Source organism: Micrasema longulum, unplaced genomic scaffold (assembly GCF_059751315.1).
Source record: "Micrasema longulum isolate JH-2025_06_02 unplaced genomic scaffold, ASM5975131v1 h1tg000755l, whole genome shotgun sequence".
Classification (NCBI taxonomy): domain Eukaryota; kingdom Metazoa; phylum Arthropoda; class Insecta; order Trichoptera; family Brachycentridae; genus Micrasema; species Micrasema longulum.
The window spans coordinates 390,133-402,046 of record NW_028277949.1 but is presented as its reverse complement, the minus strand read 5'-3'; the positions used below and the strand labels follow the sequence as shown (position 1 = coordinate 402,046).

At 32.2% G+C, this 11,914-nt stretch overlaps 1 long non-coding RNA gene across 1 annotated transcript; it reads left to right on the top strand.

The window, feature by feature from the left end:
* The first annotated feature begins 3,797 nt into the window (after positions 1-3,797).
* On the top strand, positions 3,798-9,831 carry LOC148279141 (uncharacterized). Its single transcript, XR_015822974.1, has 4 exons — positions 3,798-3,943; positions 6,437-6,730; positions 7,858-8,071; positions 9,507-9,831. It is a non-coding gene; the product is annotated as an uncharacterized LOC148279141 (long non-coding RNA).
* Positions 9,832-11,914: the final 2,083 nt, after the last annotated feature.

The following is an 11,914-nucleotide window of genomic DNA, read 5'->3' as shown; positions in this document are numbered from 1 at the left end:
CTATACATAGGTACATACCTACATAGCACATAGCTTACCATGGTGAGCTGTGTGCTATGTAGTCTGGAGGAATCATTGAGAGAAGATGAACGTAGCGTTACGGTTACTGTTGCTGAAGAACATTATTGTAACATTATTGATATCTTTTTACACCAGAATTTATATTATATTAGGTGCTTTGGGCTTGATTAACGCGTGTGGTTCCAACAAGAAAATGAGACTTTACATCTAGCCAATGTTACAATGGAATTACTGAAAGATTTGTTTCCACAAATTACCTATCTCAAGAAATAGTGATATCGACGGGCCTCCACGGTTGCTGAATTTAAAAACCCTCGAATTCTTTTTGTAGGCATATCTGAAGAACAAGATTTATGTCAACAAATCAGAATTACTTGAAAAAACATTCGTGATGGAATTCATGATATTATACTGGATGAAATTTGTAAAAAATGTTATAAAAAATAACCAGAATTTTTCAGGCTCACAATAGCGAATATTTATCCGAAATTATCTTTCATGCGTAATTTCCAACATTCAAAGAAACATTTGTTAGTATTAAACCATTTTATTTTCGTTTTCTATAATGTCATAAAAATATTAAGTAGTGAACCTTTCCAGCGAACATCACTCGTACTAGAAACAAACTCCTATATATTTACGCATTGCCTTCTTTTCGTAGGTAATCATTTTAACTTCAATACGTAATCTGGTTTTGACGGTATAACTAATTTACAGAAATATAATGTTATTTCGATAGGTTGTATCAAATATCTTGCAGTTATATAAAATGATGAAATATTCAGATATTAAACTAATCCAGCTATAAAATGCATGGATGTGGACGTTTGCAATTCCAAGAATCCAACAAAATATTAAAATTAATTTACAAGTAAGCTCGAACAAAGTACGTAAGTAATTCCTAAGTGTGTTTTATAGAAATAAAAAAGGCTAGTCATATTTATTTTACATTTTTCAGTTTTTTACTATTTATTGTGAATATTTTGTTGTTATAATATGTAAATATTATAACAACAAAATATAATAAAAAAACATGCATATTTATTCAATAAAATAACACGTGGACTGTGTAACAAAAAGGGTCCTGATTAAACGTAAGCAAATTCCTACAAGTAGCTAATCGGGACCTGAAACAAAAACAAAAAACTGTATATATTTATTTATATATACGCCCAATGGGCATTTTTAAGGATATGTTAATACATAGAAAATTATTATAAAGGAAAGTAGAAAGACACAACGGTATATAGTAGACTTGGGAGTGGAAGCGGTAAAGAGATTATCACGGGGGGTAAAATTAATATGTAAAAAAATAATATTGTTTTACGGTGAGTTTTTTTTGGTTATTGAGGGAGAGGATGAGAGAAAGATTAAGATGAGATTTGATCATCTCGGAGGCTGTGAAAAATCAAGTTCCGCGTTCGCACGTATAAATAGACGGAAGCTGTCCGTCTCTCCGCTAACTGAGAGAAAGCGGGAACATCTGCCGAACGGAAACTTGAGATGAATTTGGAAGATCGCGTCTTCCTGGTGCCTCATCGGATATGTGGAATAGTAAGTTACTTTGCCATGTGTTCCCATTTTTATTCCCCATCATGATTATATAATTCTAATTAAAACTAAATGAATTTAAGGCCCAAAAGAAAATAAAGAAAACTTAAATCTAATCTGAAAACGAGTAAATTGGAAGATAATTTAAAAAGCTTGAATGTTTTATGTACCTATGTTTATTAAGCTAGAACATGGAAATAATCTTAGAACTAGTTACAAACATGAGACAAAGAAAAATATTTACAGATCTAGGTCCTTAACTAATGCAGTTGGTAATTGTCGCTCTTCACTAATATCTTAACTCTATCACAATATTATCGGTGGTTTCACTTATGTGGAGAGATGGCGGATGGTAGTCCGGATACTATGTTCGGACGAACACATGCTGGGCAATGTCCTGGGCGGAGATCTGCCATGGATAGAGCCATGGGCGGCTCTCGGGATTCGGTCCCGTGGCGATGGTGACGGCGACAGCCAGCTGGAAGACTGGCCGGCCGTGGGCTGGGCACACGTGCTGGCGGTGCAGGAAACTGGCGTTCCTTTGGAGGACGATGGATGTCCTGGATGTGGAGGGACCTTCGCGGCCGGAAGGTGGCCTCCGATGACCCTCGTGGAGTAGTCGGATTCCACGAGGTTTGCTACGTAGCACTGGCTACCCGTACACTCACTTCACTTCAACTTCCACGACTCTCGACATTGTATCGTCTCCGCGATCGACGGTACGATCGCGTAGACTCGACTCGCTTCCCCGACTGTCGACCGACTCTTGGTCGACTCTCCTTCCTGGCTACTTTCCGACTCGTTCGTTCCGACTGTTGGGGTGGTTTTATAACTCCCAAATTAGGAGGTCTCTCCTTCTCTCTTTCACTTATTGCCTAAAACTCATCGTCTCTTTTCCATACTTATTAATAAACACCTTGTCATATTTAAAACTAAAATACTATGTTCTGCATATTGTTTCTTATAAAACTAAATTATAATTAACTAAGATTAAAATGCATATAATATTAAATACGTTTGAACTAATTAATTAAAATAAATATATACTTAACATAGAAAATTAAATCATCAAACTAATTTATATTTCTGAAGATTAGAAATGAATCATTAATTAAAAATTGGAAATGATTCGCCTCCTAATGTAGTAGTTGGCGCGTTCGCCTACCATACTTGAGGTCCTAGGTTCGATTCCTGACAAGGTGGATGTGAAATACCTTCATACATATTATAAAATAATCGCCGATACGTTGCGATTGGCGCACTGGTGCAGTGCCTTATGTACCACGGGCGTGGATTAGAAAATGATGGCGCAAAAGTTAATTAGAGTTTTAAGGTTAATATGTGGCAAGTTGGAATAATCAGCGCGCGTACGAATGAAGATGTATGAAAATTGAAGAAGAAAAAGGTTTGTGTGTATTACTGAGGAATTGATTATGCGTTTTATTTTGTTATAAGTTTTTAAAATACAAATATTATTTTAATGGCTATCGGTTTGCGAATTATTATTAAAAAAGGTTATGTTTTCCCCAGCGGAAAACATGGGTCAATATTTGTTGTAAAATATATTATTTCAATAGAAAGGGTTTTGGAATTCCGAGTAATTTGCCGCTCGGTCATTTGAATTTAACACGAGGTCGTAATTGACATTAACAATTGACGAAATCTTTGTAAATACCTAGTAACGGCTCAGGCTAATGGTGATTTATTTTAATGTATTTATTTGTAAAGGCGGTCATTAAAATGGGGTTCTTTTCGGAATCGGCTAGCATGAACTAATAGGTTATATTTAAATGCATTATTGCTGAGAAACCCCAGATTAGAGAAAACAAAAGAATGTATTGGAAAGTTATACTTAAATTCGTATTGAAATATTTTAAAATATCGCCGCGTTTTTTCCAAATACTAACAAAGTTGATTTTATAATCTAAAACAAAAATACCTGCTTATTTTTAAGGGGACAAAAGATTTTAATGCCTGAATATTTTAAACAGGTTTAGCTCGTATCAAAGTGTTTATAATTTAATTTGATTCAGTGATCATTTGAAAGGAGACAATAATAAATATCTACATTTTGTTATTATATTTTGCCAAGTATTTGTATATGTGACAAATAAATAAAAACGTGGTGAACAATAAAATATGATCTTCACTCCACAGTTTTATTTTAGCAATGCCAGGCATGTCAGATTGTCTCTGGGTTACTTTTAACTGGCAACATTTTAAAAATTGTTTAGAAATTTAAATTCTGTGTGCATGGCTAAATCATTAAGACATTGTTTTTGCATAATAAATAGGTATAATGTTTAGTGTGGATTTAGCATAATATATATATTTTTGTGTATTTTAAAAAGTTAAATTTGTGATGCAGCAGGTAAGAAAATAATTTACTATTAGCAACCTTCTTTATTTAGAAATGTTGAATAAAGTATACATAAATGTCACATTCATAACTACATAATATAGTAAATAAAAACATGTATTTTTTCCACTTATATTTTTGTATGGCAGATGTTTCACTTTATTAGGGCACTTAAAACATTTAATAATGAGGCGAAAAGATTGTCATAAAAAAATTGCCTATGTTTTAACATCCACATTTCCTCAATTCTTTCATTTGTTGACTTTTGTGAAGTAAGAGAGCTGAATCCTTTATCTTGTGGGTAAGATTCATCCGGCTGAACCAATTCACCTACTTAGCAAGACCTAAAAACAATTTTCCAATTTTTATACTTCTTCTCATACCAGTTAGTTAATTCAACAATGTTTTGAGTATGTCCAAATGTTTGCAGACAGGCTGGATTTCCTCCCTATTTAGTCAATTTTAGTTCTAAATAACTCCCCTATTTAGTCATTTTTAGTTCTAAATAACTTCCTTGAGAGGAAATCCAGCCTGTCAAACATTTGGACATACTCAAATCATTGTTGAATCTTGATTACCTCCCCAGCTTATCTTTATACTGTCAAATATGGGTGTTTAAACAACTCAGGATGGTGTTTGTTACATGGTTAACAGCTCGCCCACAAAATAGAGCGAATAGCATCTGAGGACGTAAGTCTCTTCACTGGTGCCCGCATACATAAAAAATTGCTCATTGCCGAACGAGAAAAGCTTCCCAAAGGAGCTCTCTGTAATCTGGTAGCCTGTCTTGGTGCTGAAAGAAAGTTATCCAGAAATATTCTATTGGATTGTGGAAAGAATGGAAGTGAATTCTTCAATACTGGGAATAAATTTACTAAACATGATCAATGAGGAAGTTGGATTGTTTTATTTATTAGTAGACTATCAAACTAAGCCAAATGAAACATCGCCGTACAGTTAAATGTTCTAATTTTTACCCCACAATTTTTTCATAAGAAAAAAAATATATATCTAATTTTCCATAGTGCTAAACTTCCTCATTTGGCGAAATTATTACAAAACTTTTTAAAAGCCTTGAAACTCTTTTGGAAGCCACCAGATCTGTATATTCGACAGGACCAATAACAGGGCCACGGGTAGTAGTGAGAAGCTCCAATCGATATTCATAGAGAGGCGGAAAGGGACAAGACCGCAGGATGTGTTCCAAAGATTAATTAAGATAGCAGCAGCATGAAGGGGAATCAATAATATTAAAATTAACAATTAGATTCATATTTTAGTTTTGTATTTGGAACTACCCACAGAGGCTATACTTATATAGCAGAGAAAATTGTTTCTTGCTGTCTTACTGCGTTCCGCCTTGTTCGACTGGCTCCTCACAGTAGTCCTTGGCAGTCCCCAATTTGTTGGTCCCTGCAGAACCGGGGCCTTTCAACCCATTCCCTTCTCGAAAATGTTCTTCATCTCTGTTATTATACGAAAAAACACATGTTAATTCATTAGACAATGTGAAGTCAACTCTTGCTTAGAACAATGAAAAAAGTACCTTTTCGCTATCCTTCAATAGAACTGTTTGAAAATTGTAAAGTTCTAGATGTGCGGCAGCTATTTGTTTAAGAGGCACTTGTGAACTTCTGGAAATCTTTAGATAAAGTCAGGACACAGCAAAATATACAGATGCGATCAGCGGGAAGGATTAATTACCATGGCCCTACCACTCACTCAAAGCTAGCTCAAAGAAACTTTACCTTTCTGGCTCCGAACTTTTTCACTCAACTTCCTGCAGCCATAACGAACTACACAAGTGCCAATGTATTTAAGAAAAATGTTTGCAATTGGTTGCTGCATATCGATAGGGATGAGGTTTTCAATTTTTTTAAAGTTCGAGATTAGCAATTAGCAATAATTGACAAATCTGCTTTCCTTCCATACTTTTACTTTTATTTGCTTTTTATATATTTTGATATTTTTGTATTATTTAATTTAGTACTCAATCTTATTTGGCATATTATTTATTACTCCTATTTCTTACTACAGTGAAGTGAGTTTATAGAAACCATATCTCAAGTATCATTTCAATCATGTTTTTATATATATATTCTTTTTCTATTGATTTCAATGATAGTATTATTTTGTTTTTTTTTTCAATACTATTATATTTTACTATCATACTTTTATTTTGTATATTTGATTATGTATGAATTTAAATTTGTATAATTTACATTTTAATATTTGTCTGATTATTTTTTTAAAATTGTATTCTTTGGAATTTTATTATTTATTACTTATATCTTTTTTTCTGAATTGTTATTATATTGCATCACATGTCATTATATTTGAATCTAATTAATTTTACTATGTATTTTTTATTGTTAATTATTATGGCTTGACACGGTCACAGCCTAAAATGCCTTAATAAGTTCACTTATATTTAAACGAGTGTAATTTTGAATGAATAAATAAATAAAGTATAATTGGTCTCCACTTTTAATTTGGATGTTTCAGGTGAATCCATGTTCATGGTCTGATGTTGATAATGAAGATTGTAACAGCGATGATTCTTGTACGTGCGGGTTGGATGATATGCCTTTATCATGCAGAAGACGCAGACAGTTTTGTTGCTATTGCCATCGATACCCATGGTTGGTTTACGTAAAGCCGGCAACTCAAGCTTCCTTTATCCTCATGTGTGTGTGTATGTTATCATATGCGTCGAAACAATATCGCTGCACTTTGATAAATTTTAATGCTCTGACAATCAGATTCCAAGAAATGAAAGAGAATTTAGACGATATGGCAGTTAGTATTTTTTTTTATTCAAAACAATTATTTATCTATGTCTTTATTTATTTTTTGTCTGAGCGGATGAAGAGTATAACTCTGTGTGTGAATTAGAACCAGGACCCTGGACCAGTGTTTTCGACTCGATGGCTACTCTCGGGTAAAAATCCTGAAAAAGAAAATCGAGCGAAAATAATGTCGCCTTTTAGTGTAGCAGTTGGCCACCCTTGGGTTCCTGGGTTCGCATCCTAGCAGAGTGGACGTAAAATTTGCAATATTTTATTGTTCCTGGGGCATAGATAATCGAAATTGCTGCATTTGTTTTTTAAAGTATTACCGTATGCACCACTGGGTGCGGATTGAAAAATCTTTTTTTGTACACAGAGTAAGATGGGAAAATATGGAAATCTCATAATCCAGTCATGTATTATAACAGACGATCAGTTTATTTTTTATAATAGTTTTTGTCTTAAAACAATTCTCTTATTCAATGTTTTTATTCATGATTTTCATTTAAAAATTTCGCTGCTCAAAAAACACTCGTAGGTTGGTACGGAAATTGGAAAATGTACAAAAAACAGACTTTCTGAATACGTGTCATGTGATCAGCGATAGGTTCTCCATTTAATGGAACAATAATAATAATATTGATAATTTTTATTCTGCATTCTCAAATTCAGTCTAGAGAAACCTTTTGCGACAGTTTATTTTCATTAATATTTTTTTATACAACACAAAGTATCTTTGAATAATTTAATTTACAAAAAATATATATCAAACTGTGTGACTTTTTAACATAAAAGATCATAAAAATGATTTTGAAACAAGAACAATGCGGTCACTGGCGGACGCGCGCGGTAGTGGAGGTAACATTGTTCCACGGAGAACGCATGCCCGTCTATTTTGGTGCCAATGTCTCGGTTGTCCTACAAATTGCTGTTTATACACATAATGCTCGGGTCCTGATACCACGTATAAACTGCCTTTAACTTTGAATAAATGTTGATAAAGCTGAAAAAATTACATATAACTGCGTTTTTAACTTGTTTTCTCAAAATTTGGGTTTTATCAGTATATCGACAATATATGTTTATGTTATGATTTTCTTATAGAATTGCGCATTAAATAATATTTGTATTTTGTAGACAAATTTAAAACACGCAGCTGAGAGCCAGAAACAAACCCGTTACAAAATACAAAACATTACAGCCATTCTTTACAAGTTGATCCACTTAACTAACCAGACCGAGGAACGAGAGACCACTTGCCTTAATGTGGAAACTAAACATGTCTGAGAAAACTGCAGAAATTAAGAAAAATATACATCATTCAAAAGCGACTTTGCATTGAAATCCGCAGGTAAATGAGAACTTTATCAGAGCTTCCTATCATAATAGAAGAAAATACAAGGCCTAAACAACCTTTCTAAATTCAACACTGAAGCTTCTCCAGCAAAATTGAAAAAAACTTGCGTTGATGAAGTTAACATTTCGTTCCTCGAGTGGTATAATTTTTTTTTAAATGTATCGATATTTTTGATCTAATGAGAAAACAAAGGATATTATCAACATCTTTGTTTTTTAATGTTTAAACATTATTAACTAATGCAGAATAAATAAAAAATGTGAGAATGGTCCATTTCATTATTTAATTTGATAATTATATTTTTCTTTGCTAATTCTATCATCATCATTCCCTTTCCGCACATAATGGTGCATAGGGCACTGCATTGGTACACCGATGGCAGTGTATCTCGATCATTTTTGTTACATGAAAGTAAGATGATTAGTTATTCGGTTCAGGCGTTCGTTCCAGGGACTATTAATTATTTTAATGTAAAAACACCATCTTAAATAAATATTTCATGTCAATCATATCGGAAATTGAACCTAAGACCTCTTGCATGGTAGGCAAATGCACTTACCACTACACCACGAGGCTAACAAATAAAATTTTATCATGTAGTGTAAAAAAATATATAAATTCAGGGGGAAGTATACTGAGTGCTCTGACAACCAAACTATATGCTATTCAAACTGGATCATTCATCTCAAAAGTATGGAATTTCTTTTTTTTTTAAATCACCTGTTTCCCAGCGAGTTCAGTTAGATTCTTAAAAAACCTTATACTTTTAGTACAAAAACATTTATATACATAGTAGACTCTATGAACTGATCACGAATAAATTGCCACATTCAAAAATCTCTGTTTTATTTATGTCTACTTGGGTGGACTAGCAAGTACTTATTATCGATTGAAATTTTAGGCATATTAAAATGTAAACATGATGTGCAAACTTTCAAAGTAGTAGCTGCTCGATTATGAAATAATCTAACCACTAAAGTCAGAGATCCCCCCTTCTTTATTTACATTCAAATCACGTATGAAATGTCACTTCCTGAATATTCCTTTTATCTTTAATGTAAAAAAAGTCATACATAAATAATTGCAAAAGAACAAATAAGTAAATAAATGGCTGCCAATTACACAAAACTCGGCCTCGTAGTGTAGTGGTTAGCTCATTTGCCTACCATGCAAGAGGTCTCAGGTTAATTTCTCGACGATGACGAATTACACAGAAACAGCTCAGAAAATATAAAATATAAAACAGGAATCGAACCTGGGATTCTGAAATGTCATGCGTGTCCATTACTAAACGTACTACTACCAGGGCCGGCAAACATCAGATCAAGATGTTTATTACTAAGATAATAACATATATGTGATGACTATTAATAGAAACGTGAATGCTAAAATAATATTAACTGTCCTCTTTTATTTTTTGGCAATACAGGGTACAATAATAGCTGAAAAAGGAGGGAAAAAAGGCGTACAGCGCAACCGAATAACTATAAAGCGAATGACTGTCGCTGCATTATTCTTTGTACTATATAAGCTCCTGACGTCACTGTGACCTGTGAAGATCTATTGTGACGGGGTCATTGCGTTATTGGTTTGTTTTAAATACATAGGGGGAGTCATGCGCAGTAACAACACAATTTCGTCAAAACCTGAATATTCTTAGGAGGTCTAGACTAGAGCAGTGTTGCACACATTTAAATATATGCCAATTAGATTTGGAAAGCCTTTTCTTTTGAAATAAAAACATTTTAATTTCATAATCGTATTTATTTGAATTTTCAAAATAACATATTTTAAACTATATAAATTACAAAAAAAAAGATATAAACAGAACTGATTTTGACATAAAAAGTATATGGCAATAAATAAATATAAATAATATATGAAGGGTTTCTCTCAGTCTCAACCATTTTATTCAACAAATGAGTCAATTTCTGTGACCGATTGATTAGCTGTACTTAAGAAAACATAAAATATTTACTACTTTATTTGGTTACAATCCAATAACAGGAACTCAAAAATAAAAATTTTGAGGGAAAAAACATTATTTTATATTTTTCACAAAAAAAATTCTCAACTAAGTAGTTTCTATTGAATTTCAAATAGAAATATTTTTTTGAGACAAATATTTACCATTCACAAAATGTTTGATTTTCTAAACTAGAAAAAAAGTCAGTATTTTGATGTTCAATTATTTTACATATTCCCCAAAAACTTTAAATTTTACAAAAAATTAATCCATTATAAAAATTTATTCTGGATTTTCGGTTTACAAATGAATACTGATCAAGTGTTCTTTTTTTTTAAATACAATATGCAATTTTCGCAGAGTAAAATTATGGAATAATATCCATTTTTATATACATTTATTCCCCTTATCACAAAGTTTTATGTAATGGTTGGAATGATTATCTTAAAAGGCAACTTTTTTCTAATTCTATTCAATATACAAATCGTTCAACACTCAAAAAATAAATATTCACTTTAAATTAGTGATACATACAATAAAAAAATGTCGGTGCAAGCATATTTTAGTATAAAAACTAATTGTCATGATTATCGATTAATGTTACGTTAAAAAAAAGTTATTTCCTCCAAATAAACTTGTTTCGAAAAAATATTACGTAAAAGTTATTAATACACGGTGCCGAGATAATTAAGGATCATGAGAGTACATTTTGTGTTACATAAACTAGAATATTTACCAATCAATAAAACCATCCATAATGCTGCATCGCAATGTCTTATCTTACTGAAATACAAGACTTGGTAAACAACTGTTGAGGCATTGAAAGATATTTATAATATATTTATTTAGATCAGTAGATATAAATAAATACCTCTTAACAAAAGGAAAAAGTAATAAAATCTCCTCAATCAAGTTCAAGGTATCCAATATCTCCTTTGGTAATGTTAAAAGATTGCAGTCTTTAATTATGTATATATATATTTTATTTATTGCTTTCTGTATTTTCTGTATTTCTGTCAATTTGCCATTATTACTCCCACGAGGAAAGATAAAAAAAATCATCTCTTTGTTTTGAAAACATTAAGACCAATGTAGAGATGTGTACTATATTTATATGTAATTGTTATTGTTTACCTCTAGTTAGAGTTTTCAATTAATTAAAAATGACATGGTTTTTGCAATCATCCGACAAACTCCTTTTAAAATTAATTAGTAGTGGCACACGTTATGTATGTGCGACTACTATGTCTAGAGGTCGATAGCAGAATTATTATACTCTTAATAATTAAAAGGTTAAATAATGTAGTTTCAGAATTAATTGTTGAAATAATTCATAATTATATAGGTTCTTACAAAGTATACGACGAGGATAAGTATCAAAATTGACAAATGCAGAAAGGAACAATACGTGCCACACACTAACTTTGCTAAGTAGGTTAAAGGCCTCAAACCTGCGCCTCCTTCACAATACCGAGTTCTACCAGACACCGAATTACATTAGCACACTGACTTATACTGTTTTATGGTTACAAAGCTAGATACCGTATTGCTGATCCCAAACAAAACATTGTAAACAAACCTTTTCTAATTTAAAAAAAAACAACTATGCCAATACATCATTATTACATAATATGCACGTGAACAGTAGAATCACTTACTTCCTATCACTATTATATTAAACCTTTTAATCCCAGACAGTATTTCTGCATATAATGTGCAAAATATCACGAGCAATAATAACATAAAAATAAAACACAAATATATATTTGATTGACTTTCTCAATTACCTACTTAGTTTTTGTGACTTAAAGGTCGTTAACACATGGAAAATACAATATCGTTTTGTCCCAGGACTCGACTATTGTTCAAGC